The sequence below is a fragment of the Leguminivora glycinivorella genome, chromosome 15 (genome assembly GCF_023078275.1).
Source record: "Leguminivora glycinivorella isolate SPB_JAAS2020 chromosome 15, LegGlyc_1.1, whole genome shotgun sequence".
Lineage (NCBI taxonomy): Eukaryota > Metazoa > Arthropoda > Insecta > Lepidoptera > Tortricidae > Leguminivora > Leguminivora glycinivorella.
The window spans coordinates 10773648-10791743 of record NC_062985.1 but is presented as its reverse complement, the minus strand read 5'-3'; the positions used below and the strand labels follow the sequence as shown (position 1 = coordinate 10791743).

Sequence of the window (18096 nt, the reverse complement as noted above, 5' to 3'; positions counted from 1 at the left end):
AACTCTAGGCTATTCTCCTTATACTGATCAACATTTGTTCGGCGACTTTTAAAAATAACTTGTATTTTGATTTTTATCACCCTTGAAAGTTTTTTCTAAGAGGTAATGTTTTGCGAATTCTGTTAAGTCTAAAGTGTGACAGACAACGTCAATGACAACAATAATGGCGTACATTGAAGCTAATATTTATTTTGTATGAAAAATTAAAAATTTAAAGACTTCATAATTTTTAAAAGTCACTGAACAAATGTTGATCAGTATAAGGAGAATATCCTACAGTTCAATTCTTCGCCTTTGTTACAGGCCCCCCTCTGTAGTAGTTGGGTCATTTTTTTCAAAGTTGTCCACCCCACTTTTTTTGTAACATAGGTATTTTTTACGCGATTCATACTCAGAATCGCGAAGTCTTTCTGTCCTGATAAGAGAAAAAAAATGTCCCAAGATTTCCATACATTTTTCAAACGTTCCATTCCGTTACCGCTATACAAAATGTATGAAATAATGGTACCAGAATGGGAAAAACCTTGGGACACTTTTTTTCTCCTATTAGGATTGAAAGAGCTTAGTGGAAACCACATAAAAATTTCCAACTTTGAAAAAAAAATGGCCCAGATATTTTTCTTTCTGAAAGACTTTATTTTATGTACATACCTAGACCTGAAGATATATATCCCTGAAGACAGGTCTCCTAGGAATAACCCGAAACATGTCGAAGACTTTTTCTTAGTTATTTAAAGTATATTTAAGTAATACCGAACTCAAACATAAATTCTAAATATAATTGCTTCGTCTGGGAATCGAATCTCCTTAATTGTGAAAAAAGTACCTACACTATTCGTATGATGCTAGGAAGGACAAAAAATAATAACATAGTATTTTAAAAGAAAGAAACGTCGTAAAATGATTGGTCTATATATGTATATTTTTCAGTACAGATGGTCGTTTTTTTACGCACTAGTTCGAGAAGTGGTTCATTATATAACAGGTCGAAACTTCGGAGGCTCATCTGTACTGAAAAACGTCGTACGATACACGTGCAAAAAGGAAATTCGTAACTCGTGTCGATTTAAAACACTCCCTTCGGTCGTGTTTTAATTTATCGCCACTCGTTTCGAACTTCCTTTTTTACGCACTTGTATCGTAATGTACTATATCCTGTCTACAATATCTATGGAACTTTTCATTCATCGTCTTTGAACATTCTGTAGTAAGTCCGTTTTCACATTATCCGATCCGATATCGGATGTAGGAAGGATGTCAAAAGCATAACTCAAAGATGGTGTCTTTAATGTATCGGATATTGGACTATTGGTCCTACTTACTATATCGGATCGGATAATGTGAAAACGCACTAACAGAACGAAGTTTTTCCGGGTTTGATCTTTTGACGTATTCATTAGGTATGATTGCTGGATAAATTATCTGCTCCAAATCGCAGAGAAGTCAGATTATCTAAATATTTATTCTGAATTGTACATATATTATTTATACATATATTAAGTAACTATTTTGGGTCCGTGATCCAAAGTGAATCTTGGCCTCCGAAACGAGACATCGCCACCTGTCCTGATCCTGCGCCGCCTCTTTATATATGTTATGGACCAAGTGATTAATAAGGGCATTATGTATAATGCCCGGGCATTATGAACAATGCCTAGCTGTATTGGGCAAAGTGATTAAACATTGTCTAGACGCCATTTTTTATCACATTGCCCAGTCATTATGATAATGCTACGTGATCGTTGGGCAAATTGATAATAAGTTTAACAAGTTTGCATGAACGCCATTTTTTATCACATTGCCCGGGCATTATGAATATTATGATACTGCTACGTAATCGTTGGGCAATTTGATAATAAGTTTAACAGGTTTTTCTGAACGCCATTTTTTATCACATTGCCCGAGCATTATGATACTGCTACGTGATTGTTGGGCAATTTGATAATAAGTTTAACTAGTTTGCATGAACGCCATTTTTATCACATTGCCCGGACATTATGGTACTGCTACGTGATTGTTGGGCAATTTGATAATAAGTTTAATAAGTATACTGGGTGTTTCCTAACAAATAATGAAATATAAATTGCGCTTTCTTGAATAAGCATACTTTTTAACCGCCGCCCTTAAATCTCAAGGAAGGTGGTTCTCAGCTTGTTTTTTTTTTTATATTTGTTCCACGATATCTCCGCCGTTACTGGACCGATTTAGACATTTTTTTTGATTGAATGTATATGCATACAGATTGGTCTCATTTTTATTAGAACCCAGTTCTGATGATGAATCCTGGAGAAATCGAGGGAACTCCTCAAATCTGAAAGGCATACATATAGTGATTTTTATGTTTTTAAAGGAACAGCATGCATTTACGTACGCATTCTGCAGAGCTAGTTCATCATCTAAGTTTATTAACAATTGCTTTTTGACACCTAAAGTGCTATTTATCCCTCTCCTAGCGAAAAAGGGACACTTGGTCATACCTACTAAACAAACTAGGCGTTTCACTATCTTTGCCATGCGTGAAAGGACACTTTTATGATAGCGCTTACCAGTAGCTCTGCCTTATGGCTCTCGCCCTCCCCCGACATCATCTATGTCTCACTAAGGCTCGAAGCGAGCTCTGATCTGCGGCCTATGTCGGACTTGTCGTTTAACTCTAAATCATTGATTATAAGTCCTATCTTAGCCATCCTTGACATCGAGAGGTCCTACGGCATTGCAGGCGGCTCGCGACGGTGTCCTTTGTAGTTTGATATGAAACTGCATACAGTCTCTTGAACAGATCGGCACGAAAGTCTGCTGAAGCTGCTCTGCCCAACAGAGGACGGGCATTATGTATAATTCCCGGGCGAAATTGAGCTATTCGGTATGTTATTATCACTTTGCCCAACAGAGGATCGGCATTATGTATAATGCCCGGGCAAAATTCAGCTATTCGGTGTGTCTTTTGCATATCTCTGGATCGTGGACATGCGTGGACCTTTGGGAGGCTGCATGCGTGGGGGCCAAAGCCAACAGCACAGAGGCCTTTTAAGACATTTTAATCTAAAGGCAAGGGATACACGTGGCGGATACCACCCCGAGCGCACAATATGATATGATACAACCGTAGATGGTCCCCGCCAGGTGCAAAGACTATTGCAGTGCAGCACTTTTGTGCTACAATGGGAGCCAAAGTCATGGGTTATTGTTTTATAAGTTGGATGAACTGGATAGAGGGCTATGGGAGGAAACTATCGGGCACCTGACAATAAGTCTCACAATTGTAAAAGACAGGCGGTGACTTGCCAACTCATTGAGTGGGCCCTGCAAAACGGCCGCACACACGGTGCGACAACAGTGCAACACTTAAAGAGTGGCTGAAAGATTGTCGAGAGGTGAGACTGCGGTAGCCAGATTCCGGTGATCCGTTCAGCAAGCCGCCGACTTTATGACACTGTCCCATTTATAATATTAGTATGGATTCTCATACTGTGTAATTTTCTTTGTGTAAATAAAATAAAAACTCTCTATTCTTGGGCAAAATTCAGTTATTTGGTGTGTTATTATTACTTTGCCCAACAGAGGATGGGCACTATGTATAATGCCCGGGCAAAATTCAGCTATTCGGTACGTTATTATCACTTTGCCCAACAGAGGATGGGCATTATGTAAGGACATCACTAGTCGCTGGTCCCCATCCCTAGGCATCGCTGTCAACTGGGCGTCAGACTGACTGGAAGCTTCCATTGGGAGCATTTGTAACTCAGATTGTATTTTGAGATTCCGTTCAATAAACTGTATAATTAATAGTGGTATCCTGGTGTTTTTACTCTAACAGTTTCAGAAGTGGGATATTAAGTTACCCATATACGCCCGTACTATGAAATTTGTCCGAAATTGACAATGCCATTCTCGCGCCGCGCTCGTAACCATTTATTGTCGTCCAACAGTATTTAATTAACACCAGTCGATCTGATTCAACGAGTAAAGACACTAGCACCATATATTACAGTTAAAAGTGTACGAGGCAAAGAATGTGATGCAAATAGTTGTCCGTATTTGTACCTACCAACAAAGAGGTAGAACATGCCGTGTAGTGGCGTGCGTGTCTTGTGTTTTTCAGATCCATTGCACTTTAAGAGATATTCACACTTTGGAGTAGTATTTGATCATAATGAGTGTGTAACAGGAAGTAAATGTGATCCAAACACAGTGCTCTGGGGCAGAAGTGATCAACATCCAGAATACTGTGTTGTGTTTCTTTATTTCAGATCAACTTAATTATGTATATGTTGAAGATACTAATACTTGGATGTGCTCACAAAATGTATCACAATAAGTACCACAGTAAGTCATGGACGGTGAGACGTTAAAAACACATCCAAGTTGTCATTCACAACAATGCTCCGGGCAGAGTATAAATGTATAGAGAGGCTGCTGTAGTGAATAATCATTAGCTCACCTTGTGTGTTGTGTTTTTGTGCTTCCAGATATGTTTCAGAATACATAATACATATTGTACCTACTTGTGATATATTGACAATTGTCATGGTGTCACAGTGAAACAAAATATAAGATAAGTTTCAATCTAAATGGCACCTAAATGATTCCTTATAACAGGTGACTTTATGAGTTTTATGATCTACAAAGAGAGATGATCATTATCTTGCCCTATTTGTCATATTAAATATAAGTTTGTCCGGAATGACATGGAATAAGGTATTTATCCTACTCAATAATATTGTACCATTGCATCTGGCTTATGTAAGTATACTGACAGTAAATACATTTTAAATTCACTACAGGTTGGTATAAAGGGATGAGTAAATAAGCATAAGAAACTTTGACAACTGTTGACTATAAGTTCACTAACACTTCTCCGGGGCCTGTACCGGGGACTGTATTTTGAAATCTGTCTTAGTGACATTCTTATGCATATAAACTCTGTATGATCTTGCATTTTTCTAAATGAGGAAATATGTTGCTATATTACATGGCACAAATTTATCAAAAAATGTTGAGAAAATAATAATAATATTAACATAATACTATTTTGATGAGGTTAATTATGCATCTTGTTAAAACCATAATGTGTGTCAAAATTAAGGGCATAGCACTGAAGTATAGTGTATTGTTGATGCTGTTTTGTGTATAATAATGTTGGTTTAGCATTGCAAACATTTTTGACAAGAAATGTAATCATGTTCTAAATTGAACCAAAGACAAATATATTCCCTAGACAGACACTTGGAACATTTATTATCATGACATAGTCCAGTGTCCATTTAATGCATTATCAGTGATATAATTTGTTCCTTAATTACATTCCTTTCCAGATTAATTTATTGATTACAGTAGTTGCCTGCCGGTAACCTGGTGAATATTGACCATAAGTTGAAAATACTTGCATTGATAAGGCATGATTCCAGAAGTTCCTGAGGTTAAATCTTGCTAAAAGCTGGAAACACCAAACTGGATATCTATTGAACTATTTATGACACTGGTAAAATTTGTCATAGCTAATGGTAAGAGATTTTGATATTTATAGACCTGATGGACTTTAACGGTCTACATGCTATACTTGTCTGTTACAACAAATCAGTTTGATTTGGAATTGGGCTTGAAACATGCCAATCAGTTAAGTTTTTAACAGATGTGCAATAATCTGAGGCAAATAACTTAATTGGAGCTTCTAATAATTTTAACCCTTCACTGCGAAGGAATGTTTCTGAACTGAAGCATGACAAACAGGTAACGTTTGAAGTTGACAAGTATTGTCTACTTTTAATATGTTCTGTTCCTTGAAATATAAAAAAAAAATAACTGTACACTTCTATTGCTTCTTGATTTCACAAGAATATATATATTTTACATGTTTTGTGACTTTTGCAAGAATCAAAAATAATGATATTTTGTTATAAAAACTCAATCACCTGTACTAAGTATTCTTGCATATGCATAGTATTAACACAACTAACAAAATTATGTAGTTGTGCAGGTGGCAGCTATATGGATAATGTTGTGCTTTAAATTGCACATATACCTACAGCTGGAGCACCTCTCTAGTGTGTCTGGCAAGCTTGATGGTTTAATTATTAAGCTTATGCACCATGCCTGATGATGATATATAAATACCTTTGTCAAGAACTATTTGGTAAGTGAACAATGATAGATAAAATATTACATTATTTGAATGTAGTGAAACCTCGATAAGTCAAGCCAAGTGCCATATGATTATTCTTGCTTGACTGGAATGTGTTTCAATAATGGTATATATAGTAAGCGTGTTACCTTAGGGGCACGGGAAAAATAAGACAAGTTGCACGCCGGATTGAGAACCGAGTTGTGTTTTGTCTAATTGGTCTCAGATTAAGAACTGAGTTGTCATTACATATATGCACGCCGGATTGAGAACCGAGTTGTATTTTGTCTTATTAGTCTCAGATTAAGAACTGAGTTGTCATTACATATATGCACGCCGGATTAAGAACCGAGTTGTGTTTTGTCTTATTAGTCTCAGATTAAGAACTGAGTTGTCATTACATATATGCACGCCGGATTGAGAACCGAGTTGTGTTTTGTCTTATTAGTCTCAGATTAAGAACTGAGTTGTCATTACATATATGCACACCGGATTGAGAACCGAGTTGTGTTTTGTCTTATTAGTCTCCGATTAAGAACTGAGTTGTCATTACATATATGCACGCCGGATTGAGAACCGAGTTGTATTTTGTCTTATTAGTCTCAGATTAAGAACTGAGTTGTCATTACATATATGCACGCCGGATTAAGAACCGAGTTGTGTTTTGTCTTATTGGTCTCAGATTAAGAACTGAGTTGTCATTACATATATGCACACCGGATTGAGAACCGAGTTGTGTTTTGTCTTATTAGTCTCAGATTAAGAACTGAGTTGTCATTACATATATGCACGCCGGATTGAGAACCGAGTTGTGTTTTGTCTTATTAGTCTCAGATTAAGAACTGAGTTGTCATTACATATATGCACGCCGGATTAAGAACCGAGTTGTGTTTTGTCTTATTAGTCTCAGATTAAGAACCGAGTTGTGCTTGTCTTATTACTTTCAGATTAAGAACTGAGTTTCCATTGCATATATACACGCCGGATTAAGAACCGAGTTGTGTTGCCTTTACATGATGTTAATAATATATTCTGTTCACAGGGTTTCCTGATAAGCACATTGTACCTGAATCTTGTGGTATCCATGGTAGTGTAATTAATGTGATATCCACAAATGAAGTGATTTCCGTCACTTAAAGTGTGAGTCATAATTATAATGATTACTTTAATGTCTGCTATACATTTAGCACTTTGATTATTGTTTCTTAAGTAGTTCTGTTTATGCAATGCAGGCCTAAGGAGGCGGACCATGTGCATAAGACCTATTATTGTGATGCAGGTCTTTGGAGACGGACCATCATGTGTTATATAGACTATCCTTGCGAGGTTAGTTCTGTTCTGGTATTTGTGGTGTAGGTCTTTACAGACGCCATCATGTGTTATATAGACTATCCTTAAGAGGATTGGTCTGTTTTTGTTATTTGTGATGTGGTCTTTACAGACGCCATCATGTGTTATATAGACTATCCTTAAGAGGATTGGTCTGTTTTTGTTATTTGTGATGTAGGTCTTTACAGACGCCATCATGTGTTATATAGACTATCCTTAAGAGGATTGGTCTGTTTTTGTTATTTGTGATGTAGGTCTTTACAGACGCCATCATGTGTTATATAGACTATCCTTAAGAGGATTGGTCTGTTTCTGTTATTTGTGATGTAGGTCTTTACAGACGCCATCATGTGTTATATAGACTATCCTTAAGAGGATTGGTCTGTTTCTGTTATTTGTGATGTAGGTCTTTACAGACGCCATCATGTGTTATATAGACTATCCTTAAGAGGATTGGTCTGTTTTTGTTATTTGTGATGTAGGTCTTTACAGACGCCATCATGTGTTATATAGACTATCCTTAAGAGGATTGGTCTGTTTCTGTTATTTGTGATGTAGGTCTTTAGAGACGCCATCATGTGTTATATAGACTATCCTTAAGAGGATTGGTCTGTTTTTGTTATTTGTGATGTAGGTCTTTACAGACGCCATCATGTGTTATATAGACTATCCTTAAGAGGATTGGTCTGTTTCTGTTATTTGTGATGTAGGTCTTTAGAGACGCCATCATGTGTTATATAGACTATCCTTAAGAGGATTGGTCTGTTTCTGTTATTTGTGATGTAGGTCTTTACAGACGCCATCATGTGTTATATAGACTATCCTTAAAAGGATTGGTCTGTTTTTGTTATTTGTGATGAAGGTCTTCAGAGACGCCATCATGTGTTACATAGACTTTCCTTAAGAGGATTGTTCTGTTTCTGTTATTTGTGATGAAGGTCTTCAGAGACGCCATCATGTGTTATATAGGCTTTCCTTAAGAGGATTGTTCTGTTTCTGTTATTTGTGATGTAGGTCTTCATAGACGCCATCATGTGTTACATAGACTTTCCTTAAGAGGATTGTTCTGTTTCTGTTATTGTGATGTAGGTCTTCACAGACGCCATCATATGTTATATAGACTACCCTTACGAGGCTAGTTCTGTTCTGTTATCTGTGATGTAGGTCTTACAGACGCCATCATGTGTTATATAGACTATCCTTAAGAGGATTGGTCTGCTTCTGTTATTTGTGATGTAGGTCTTACAGACGCCATCATGTGCTATATAGTCTATCCTTAAGAGGATTGTTCTGCTTCTGTTATTTGTGATGAAGGTCTTCAGAGATGCCATCATGTGTTATATAGTCCTTAAGAGGTATATCCTTAAGAGGTTAGCTTGAGACCTTGTTTGTCAAAAGCATGTTTTATGACCTTAAAGAGTAATGATCTCAAGGTTACCTTGAAAGGGTCACTTACATGCATACTTTCCAGAGGTCGCTGGTGAAATTACGGTTTCCAATAGAGCGGAGAGAGCAACTGTTCGGAATGCCTAGCTGAACGAATGCATGCTACAGGCTGCGCGACAACCTTGTCATGAAGGGCCAACTTCTGCGGTCGTTGCGCTGACAGCCACGAAAGAAGCCGTATCACCGTGGCTTTCGTATGAAGATTTGATATGGTAATGTGTGTTGTCTTATAGCAAAATTGGTGGCTAGTACACATTGATTATTACCATTTATTAATTTTATCATGTTGATAGAAAAAAATAATCAGCGGTTGTTAAAGGTCCTGCCAAGGAACAGCCATGTATTCTGCTTAATATATATTTAAAAAAAAAAAAAAAAAAAATACATGACAATATTTTGTAATGTCTTGATTGTCATTGTTTATTACTAAATTATTTAACGGCTATGTAAGCCGGATCTGTAATTGAGAGCACCTACTATGCCAATTGTAAATTAATTTCTCGTAACCTTATCATGTTACTTGAACGACAGTTGTGTTGTACTGATTCTATCACCTACTGGCTTAGTTCCAAGGAAAAATTATCACGTTCTCGTTACATTAAGGAACTTAGTATTTCCCATGTATGTTACAGAGCTTCTTAACAAGAGCTTGTGCTGTGTTGGAAGGTGGCTATGATCACGCATAGGGTGTGTCATGTTAACCTCTCACGAGTTGTACGCCTTCTTGCGCATGTGGGGAGCTTCACAGCCTACAGTGACGAAGCCAACTGTGAGTTTGTTCCATGTATTTGCTATTTAAACGACGCCAATCATCATTATTATATTGAGCGGTTGGTTAGTTTGGAATGCACCGCTCACGTAAGTCTTAACTTAAGGATAAATGGCATAATACTTGCCTGAAAATAAATGAAATGTATTGATGGGTGAAGTTATTTACAAGCAAATATTAGATGGTGTTTTGTACACCAGTAATTACCTGCCCGCCGCTAGATGTCATCTATTTTACATAATTAATTTGACTAATATATAGTATCGATCATGGCGGTAAAACATGTACTTTTCGTACCATCGCACCTTAATAGTTTTAAAGCCTTACTGGCTGTGGATTTGTTAAATAATGACCTGACTTACTTGTACTAGGCTAGTCTGGTCATGCAATCTTGAGTTTAGTTATGTCATTACTATGATTCGACTATAAAATGAGGCCAATTACATATCTTGGTGTAAGTTAGTCTTAAACTACACCGGCCGTTTCCAACGGTTCTCGTGTTAATCACTTCAAAGGACCAGGGCCTGAGTGTATAGCTGGAGTATACAAAGTTCTTGTTCACTTTGCAGAAAAGAAAAGAACAAATGAACAGATGAAGTCTACCGCCACCAGTTGGAGGCGCGGCCTGCTTCGGCTGCGTTGACTGCGGCAGTCATCAAGTAGCAGCATGGATAGCAGAGACCTTCGGGACGAAAGGTCAAGGTCAGAATGGGCGAATGTAAGGACATCACTAGTCGCTGGTCCCCATCCCTAGGCATCGCTGTCAACTGGGCGTCAGACTGACTGGAAGCTTCCATTGGGAGCATTTGTAACTCAGATTGTATTTTGAGATTCCGTTCAATAAACTGTATAATTAATAGTGGTATCCTGGTGTTTTTACTCTAACAGTATAATGCCCGGGCAAAATTCAGCTATTCGATGTGTTATTATTACTTTGCCCAACAGAGGATGGGCATTATGTATAATGCCCGGGCAATTTAATTATTTGAATAGTTATTATCAAACTGCCCACTCACAATGGGCATTATTCATAATGCCCGGGCATTATGTATAGTGCCCGATTTATCACTTGGTCCATAACATATACACCCTGTTTATTTTGAATTCGATGGTTCTTTAGATCAAATATAATTAATTTCTCTAAGAAACTTACCGTCTTAACTCTAACGGTTATCGAGTAAGGTATTTAAAAAATAATAATAATTACTGAACATGTGTGTGCCTTTACCACTTCCCAATGTTAATTGTTTTGACATGTGCCGTCATTACTTGAATATTATTCTTAAGGGTCTCTCACACTGAAAACGATGAAAAAATTTTTTTGCGAATTTAACTAAAAGTGTTACACAGGGTGGTTCCTGATAACGAACCTAACGACATGTTGAATTTAGCGGAAAAAAAAACACCGTGTATTATACATTATTATTTACCTATTAAAATTACTATAAAACAATATTTGCTAACGTATTTTGCTTCATTACAGTACGTTTATTGAAATTCTGGTTGGATTCAGTTTCCTTCTCGGCTTTAGTGGTAAGTTAACTAAATAATAAGTAGATTGAGTTTGCAAGGCTTACTGTAGAGTAAATCGGTAAATATAAATAATACTAACATATAATAATCAATTATTTAAAGACTATTAGCCTGGATAAATAACTAAATGTAGAATGCAATTAAATATAATAAATATTACTGAAGCGGCGGATTTACGTATTTTAAAATTAATGATTTTATCGAAACAAACGAATAGGTAAACATTTTTTCACCACACCAACTGGTAAAGGCTCTCTTTGCTATTCGAAAACAGATAGCAAAATCGCATTTTATCCACAAGTTGCAAATTAGATAATTTCATACAAATTTTGACTTAATGTCTTAAGCTGGCTGGTAGATTTTACCTACAAATGATTATTTTGAATCATTAATATTGTATAGATTGCTGGATTTGATTTAGTTTGATATTTTATAGTCAGTATTTTGTTCGTGTTTCACTCGGTGGCAAAGTTTGTGTAACCTACGTGCCTCGAAACCCTCGCCACACTCAAAATTCCACTTTTTGAACCACCAGTTCAATATTGGTATCTTTCGCTTGCTTTGGTATCAATATTGGCACGTGCGGTTAAACAAATGACTAATTTTTCATTATATTAGTATGAAGTAACCAAGACTACAAACCATTATTTACACGTCACGTCACGCCCGTTTCTTTGTAACATAACATGTGTATCACATTATATTACACTAGCTTTTGCCCGCGGCTTCGCCTGCGTTAGAAAGAGACAAAAACCGGCCAAGAGCGTGTCGGGCCACGCTCAGTGTAGGGTTCCGTAGTTTTCAGTATTTTTCTCAAAAACTGCTGAACCTATCAAGTTCAAAACAATTTTCCTAAAGGTCTTTATAAAGTTCTACTTTTGTGATTTTTTTCATATGTTTTAAACATATGGTGCAAAAGTTAGAGGGGGGGGACGCACTTTTTTTCCTTTAGGAGCGATTATTTCCGAAAATATTAATATTATCAAAAAACGATCTTAGTAAACCCTTATTCATTTTCAAATACCTATCCAACAATATATCACACGTTGGGGTTGGAATGAAAAAAAATATCAGCCCCCACTTTACATGTAGGGGGGGTACCCTAATAAAACATGTTTTACCATTTTTTATTTTCGCACTTTGTTGGCATGATTGATATACATTTTGGTACCAAATTTCAGCTTTCTAGTGCTAATGGTTACTGAGATTATCCGCGGACGGACGGACGGACGGACGGACAGACAGACATGGCGAAACTATAAGGGTTCCTAGTTGACTACGGAACCCTAAAAAGTAGCCTATGTCACTCTCCATCCCTTCAACTATCTCCACCTCAAAAATCACGTCAATTCGTCGCTTCGTTTTGCCGTGATAGACGGACAAACAAACACACACTTTCCCATTTATGATATTATATATTAGTATGGACTATTAGTATGGATTGTTGGCTTTGACGTGGGTCTTTTGTTTTGGTATAGCCGGAGGCTATACCATGAGATTTTGACGTTTATGAAATTAGAGTACGTTACTCGATATCGTAAACGTTATGCAAAGTTACATTGATTGTATGAAGAAAAGACGTTAATGAGTTCGGATTATATTTCGTCAAATATTCATGGCACATGTTCAGGGCAATCTTAGAATGGTCATAATGGTATTGACTTAATGTGGAACTAAATCAGAAATATATACATACACCTAAGGTACAGTGGGACAATTTTAATAAATCCATTTTTTCCATTATTAGACTATGATGTTGAGTTCTACTATCCACTGAACATGTCTACCATAAATAACCGGTGGACACTCTATTTAATAATGCAAACGTTGTAAAACATGGAAAAAATGGACCCGTTATATTTGCCCCCCAGACGAGATTTGCCCGCTGTACCTTAATAGTTTATTTTTACAATAATAAAGTTAGTATCTTGTAAAATTTAAAGGCATACACTACACACCAAAATAACATGACAGAATCTACTCTCTGTGAGAACTTAATGACATTACTTGTGATCTTTTCTGAATTATTTTATACGCAGAAAGGTTTCTGGCATTTATGTAGAATTCTACGTAAGTACTTAGTCTGTCTGGCATTTATGTAGAGTTCTACGTAAGTACTTAGTATTATTAACCCGTCCCAGTGAAGGAAATAAAGCCGATAGAAAAAGAAATCGAGAGTAAAGATCAATCCTTTTTATGCCTCGTCACGTCCGCGCAATTTCACCTCGGAATCCTCCGCAGATTTCTATCTTAAAGCTCGGCCACACATGTTCGTTTTGAGAGCGCAGCGTTAGCGGCATCCAACACTCAGGCGACGCACGTCGTCAGACGCGGACCGGACGTCAGCGCCGCGCTTGGGGCGCGTCGCTTGAGCCGCGTCTTACGTCCTTCCTATAGAAAATGTACTGAGACGTTTTTTAAACTACACTCGGGCGGCGCGGCGCTGGCGTCTGTTCCGCGTCTTACGACGTGCGTCGCCTGTGGGACTATCCATCCCTTAGACGCGCCTCAAGCGACGCGGGCGTGGCGCGTCGTAAGACGTGCCTGCGTCGCCTGTGTGTAGATAGTCCCTTAGCGGAGCGCAATGATGTCGGTGCGCCGGACGGAGCAGATTGCGAGCGTTTTCAAAGCGGATCGGCGGCGCATTCCGCTACGCTATCAAAACGCCCTAGTGTGGCCGATTCTTTATTGTCTATACCGATGTACATTAATGCTAATTTGAAATAACTTGACGATATAGACAGACAGTTTCCTACTAGTCAAATGAGCTTCTTTTTAAGAACTATCAAAACAATTTGCTAATATGGAATACTATGAAATACTGAAGAGTGACATCACGGTCAATTCATTTATTTTATATCTTTCTCTTCGACTTATTAAATATAAATTATGTTTAAACATAACTACTGTCCATATTTTTCTTGTAATTATGTGGTGCTTTAAAACACTGCATAAAATATTTTATTTTAAGTATAGAAAACTTATTTTACTGTGCTGCAGTAAATCCATACTTACTAATATTATAAATGGGAAAGTGTGTGTGTCTGTTTGTCCGTCTTTCACGGCAAAACGGAGCGACTAATTGACGTGATTTTTTAAATGGTGATAGTTGAAGAGACTTCCGCGACTTCGCTCGCGATTAATTCGAAAATTGCGGAATACTCATGGAGAGTGACATAGGCTACTTTTTGTCTCTTTCTAACCCTCCACTTCTCTTTAATGGAGGTGGAATTTTGTACGGAGCATTCCGCAATTTTCGATTTTATCGCGAGCGAAGTCGCGGGCAGAAGCTAGTTCCCTATAAATAGCAGCGGCGGGCCCTTAAGCTAGGAACATACTACGCGGACGTCCGTCGTAAATCGACCGCGACCGCGACCTATCAGTGTGCACGGAACAAAACATCCAGCGAGCCAGATTTCGATCGGACGTCCATGCGCTCAAGGCCACGTCCACGTCCGTCGACCGATAGTTTGCACGGTTATGTGTAATTTCATTGTCCAGATTCCCGTCCGCGGTCGATTCACGACGGACGTCCGCGTAGTGTGTTCCTAGCTTTACGCTCGCCGTCCGTGACAGCGCGGTAGGTCCACTTTTATAAGTCCAATTCAAACAATCTTCCCTCTCTCTCTTCTACTCTGAACCCGCACAACCTGTCTCACTCGTCCTTTTCCTTTTTTATATGCCTGCAAGCTAATACATTAACAGATACCGCCTTCCGTCCATTGTTGTTTTGAGTAATGAAAATATAATCCGATAATGTTCATGTTTTGTGAATAGGATGAATAATCGCTGACGGTCCTAATTGGAACTACAAGTATTATACAGATAAATAGTTTGTAGCTCGATTGTAATCTAGAAATTGAACTTCAGATTTAGTAGTCAGTCAATTCAAGCTAACTTTTAAGCTAATCACTTTTTGTATAGTTAATTCTACAAAATTAAAATTTTGAAAAACTCTCCCGACTAATTCAGCTTTCAAACAAAAGTAAACTAAATCTAAATCGGGTCATCCGTTCGGGAGCTACGATGCCACAGTGTGTGTCTGTACACACACACACACACACACAAACATAAATGATAATGATATATTAAGTGGTGGTAACTGTTTTGGTTCATAAATTATGTATTTACTCTAGTTATAAGAAACATGTACCGTTTGTGCCCAAATAAACATTAAAACATATAATAGAGATAGAGAGACAAACAGCGACAGACAGACAGACACATCGACCTTATAACACCCCGTCGTTTTTGCGATTTACTCGTCGTTGAGTTTCAGACAGTTTTTGCGATGTATTGTTTTATTCTGAAAGTGTAGTTTCTAAATTTCTATCAGTAAAACTCTCACGCTTTTCTCGCAATCAGCCGAAATCCTTTGTGACCGTCTGTATAAGGCCTGATTTAGACTGCGTGCGAACTCGCGTGCGATTTTAGTTGCATTGCGGGCTGTTGAGGTTAAATACATTCAGCACAGCCTTCAAATACCGCAATGTAGTAATACTCGTATACGAGTTCTCGTACCGTCTTTCTTTAGTAGAAGTTCAATGCCTTTATTCTACTTCGTTACAGGTGTTTCTTCAATCTTTAATTTATTGCAATGAAATTATTTATTACGCACAGTTTTAGGTACAGAAAGGTGGAAATATATATCTAGGAATACAAGTGTGTACTTCAGGGGTATCCCTAAAACCACCTTACAGGCATGCTTACAATCTAATCGTAATTGTATCCTGAATGGGGAATGGATAATTTCGAATTTCCATAAATTCTATCCTGCAAGTTGTATAACATCATCATCCTGCTTGCGTTACCCCGGCATTTGCCATGGCTCAGCTCATGGGAGCCTGGGGTCCGCTTTGACAACTAATCCCACGATTTAGCGTAAGCACTAGTTTTACGAAAGCGACTGCCATCTGACCTTCCAACCCGAAGGGTACCTAGACCTTATTGGGATTAGTCCGGTTTCCTCACGATGTTTTCCTTCACCGAAAAGCGACTAGCAAATATCAAATGACATTTCGCACATACTTAAGTTCTGAAAAACTCATTGGTACGAGCTGGGGGTTCGAACCTGCGACCTCAAGAACTTGCAAGTTATATAAACATTGGTATAATATTTGTATTTGGACGCAATACCTACTCCTGAAATCCTAATTAACATGTGAGCAGTTACAACATAGAAGCCAAATAAAAAAAAAACATAACATTGCTTAGTCAAACAGGCGTTGCAAAAATGACAGCTCATGCAAATTCACACACATAGACATAGACATAAATAGAAAGGCCTTACTTAATATCACAACAACACTTGGTGAGTATAACTTAACCAGTGTAAGAGCGCACTTGGACTAGTCACGGTTCTGACGGATTCCGAGGTCTGGCTACACTGGTCCATCCGTGTATTAAAGTATCTAGCGTTGCCATGGTTACACGCCTGCAGTTCAAAAGCTTTAATCCGGGAAGTTGGTTACGTTTGTCAGTTACGAAGTTGCCAGACAGCTTGATACAGCATTTCCACTTTTGTCTCAGAAACATAACCCAGGTATGAACTTTATTGTATAACTTTAAGAATCATTTTCCCGTAGTATGGCGGATAGAAGATTTGTAAAACAGTGATGTTACAGTTTGTACAGGCCCTAACTTTGAGCCTAAATTATTCACGGGCCGGATTGAAAACGTACGTTTAACTCGAGTTAAAAGTTTTGACGGACTTACAGTATCGGATTGGTGTGCTGCTGTTTTGAATAGCAACATGGAGTTTGAATAGAATGTTATTTTAGCTGACTATGCGGTACACGCAACGTATAAATTGGACGTTGAATGTCGACTGTACAGTCAACCAATTGGAACCCTAGGCCACTCTAGAACCATGTCAAAATGACAAGCAGTAAGAGATGTCTTACAATCTGATTTGTAACGTCACTATGACATAGTTCTACAGCGGCCTAGGGTTCCAATTGGTTGACTGTACTTACATATTATAAAGACATATGTAACTCCGTATAGACAAAAAAGAAAAAAAAAGTATGAAAAAAAAGGTACGGTGGCCTAGATGGCGTTACACCTTTGGGGAACGCTCGGCTAGATGGCGCTAATATTAATATCTGACATTTTAACACATATCAAGCTTAGAATATGAGCCAAAGTGTCAAAACTGAGGTTCAAAAGTTTTAAGCTTGTGTCGAGAGATGGCAGTCTGTGGACTGTGATTACACATTTTACTTTGACTGGAACTCTCTATAGTACTCGATCCTCTTTGCATATTATTAATTCACACCCGGTATTGAAGTCACTGAAAAACCTGGAAGCAAGGGCGGATACCGCTTCGTACCAAGGGGTCAGGTCAGGACGTACGTCAATCATGGCTTCTATTTTACTAATATCGCTACATCGCAACCTCAACGAGGCACTATCTAGACAAGCTAATCGCTCAGGAATCAAACAGTTCTTTTTATTTTATTTTATTATTACAAATGTGGACATAGACTAGACGACGCGAAGACATGGCTACGATAGAACGAGCTCGCCCAGAAGATTCAATTCACCCTTGATTTGAAGGTTGCCTGGTTAGAAATGTAGCTAATAAGTAATAATCAAGGGTTTCTAGATCGTACAACTATGTACATCAAGCTTACATAGATAATCTCAAATCGACCAACGCACGCCTTGTCCTAAACGAGTAATTATGCTTCCAATGACACGCTGCTTGTCTTTGATCCTACCACAGAATATATAATAGTACAAGTACAGAAGGCTCACTCCTTTGATGTTCACAAAACGCCGCCATTCTAAATTCTTACCTACATTAACAAACGGACCGCACGTGTGCAGACGACATTGAATTCTATTGCGCCGCACGAAGTTCGTCGCCAGTGAATGGGCCGCGAACTCGCGGCCG

General features: G+C 38.1%; 1 protein-coding gene and 1 long non-coding RNA gene across 5 annotated transcripts in view; both read left to right on the top strand.

The window, feature by feature from the left end:
* Nucleotides 1–18096, top strand: part of LOC125234244 (furin-like protease 1) — a 529066-nt gene that overhangs the window by 70736 nt on the left and 440234 nt on the right. The gene's annotated exons all lie outside the window — the stretch shown is intronic.
* On the top strand, nucleotides 5997–10530 carry LOC125234246. 2 transcript variants are annotated; one of them, XR_007177949.1, is made up of 3 exons: nucleotides 5997–6133; nucleotides 7164–7261; nucleotides 8922–10530. It is a non-coding gene; the product is annotated as an uncharacterized LOC125234246 (long non-coding RNA). The 2 variants fall into 2 exon arrangements; XR_007177948.1 differs by lacking the exon at nucleotides 5997–6133 and having other exon boundaries at nucleotides 7035–7261.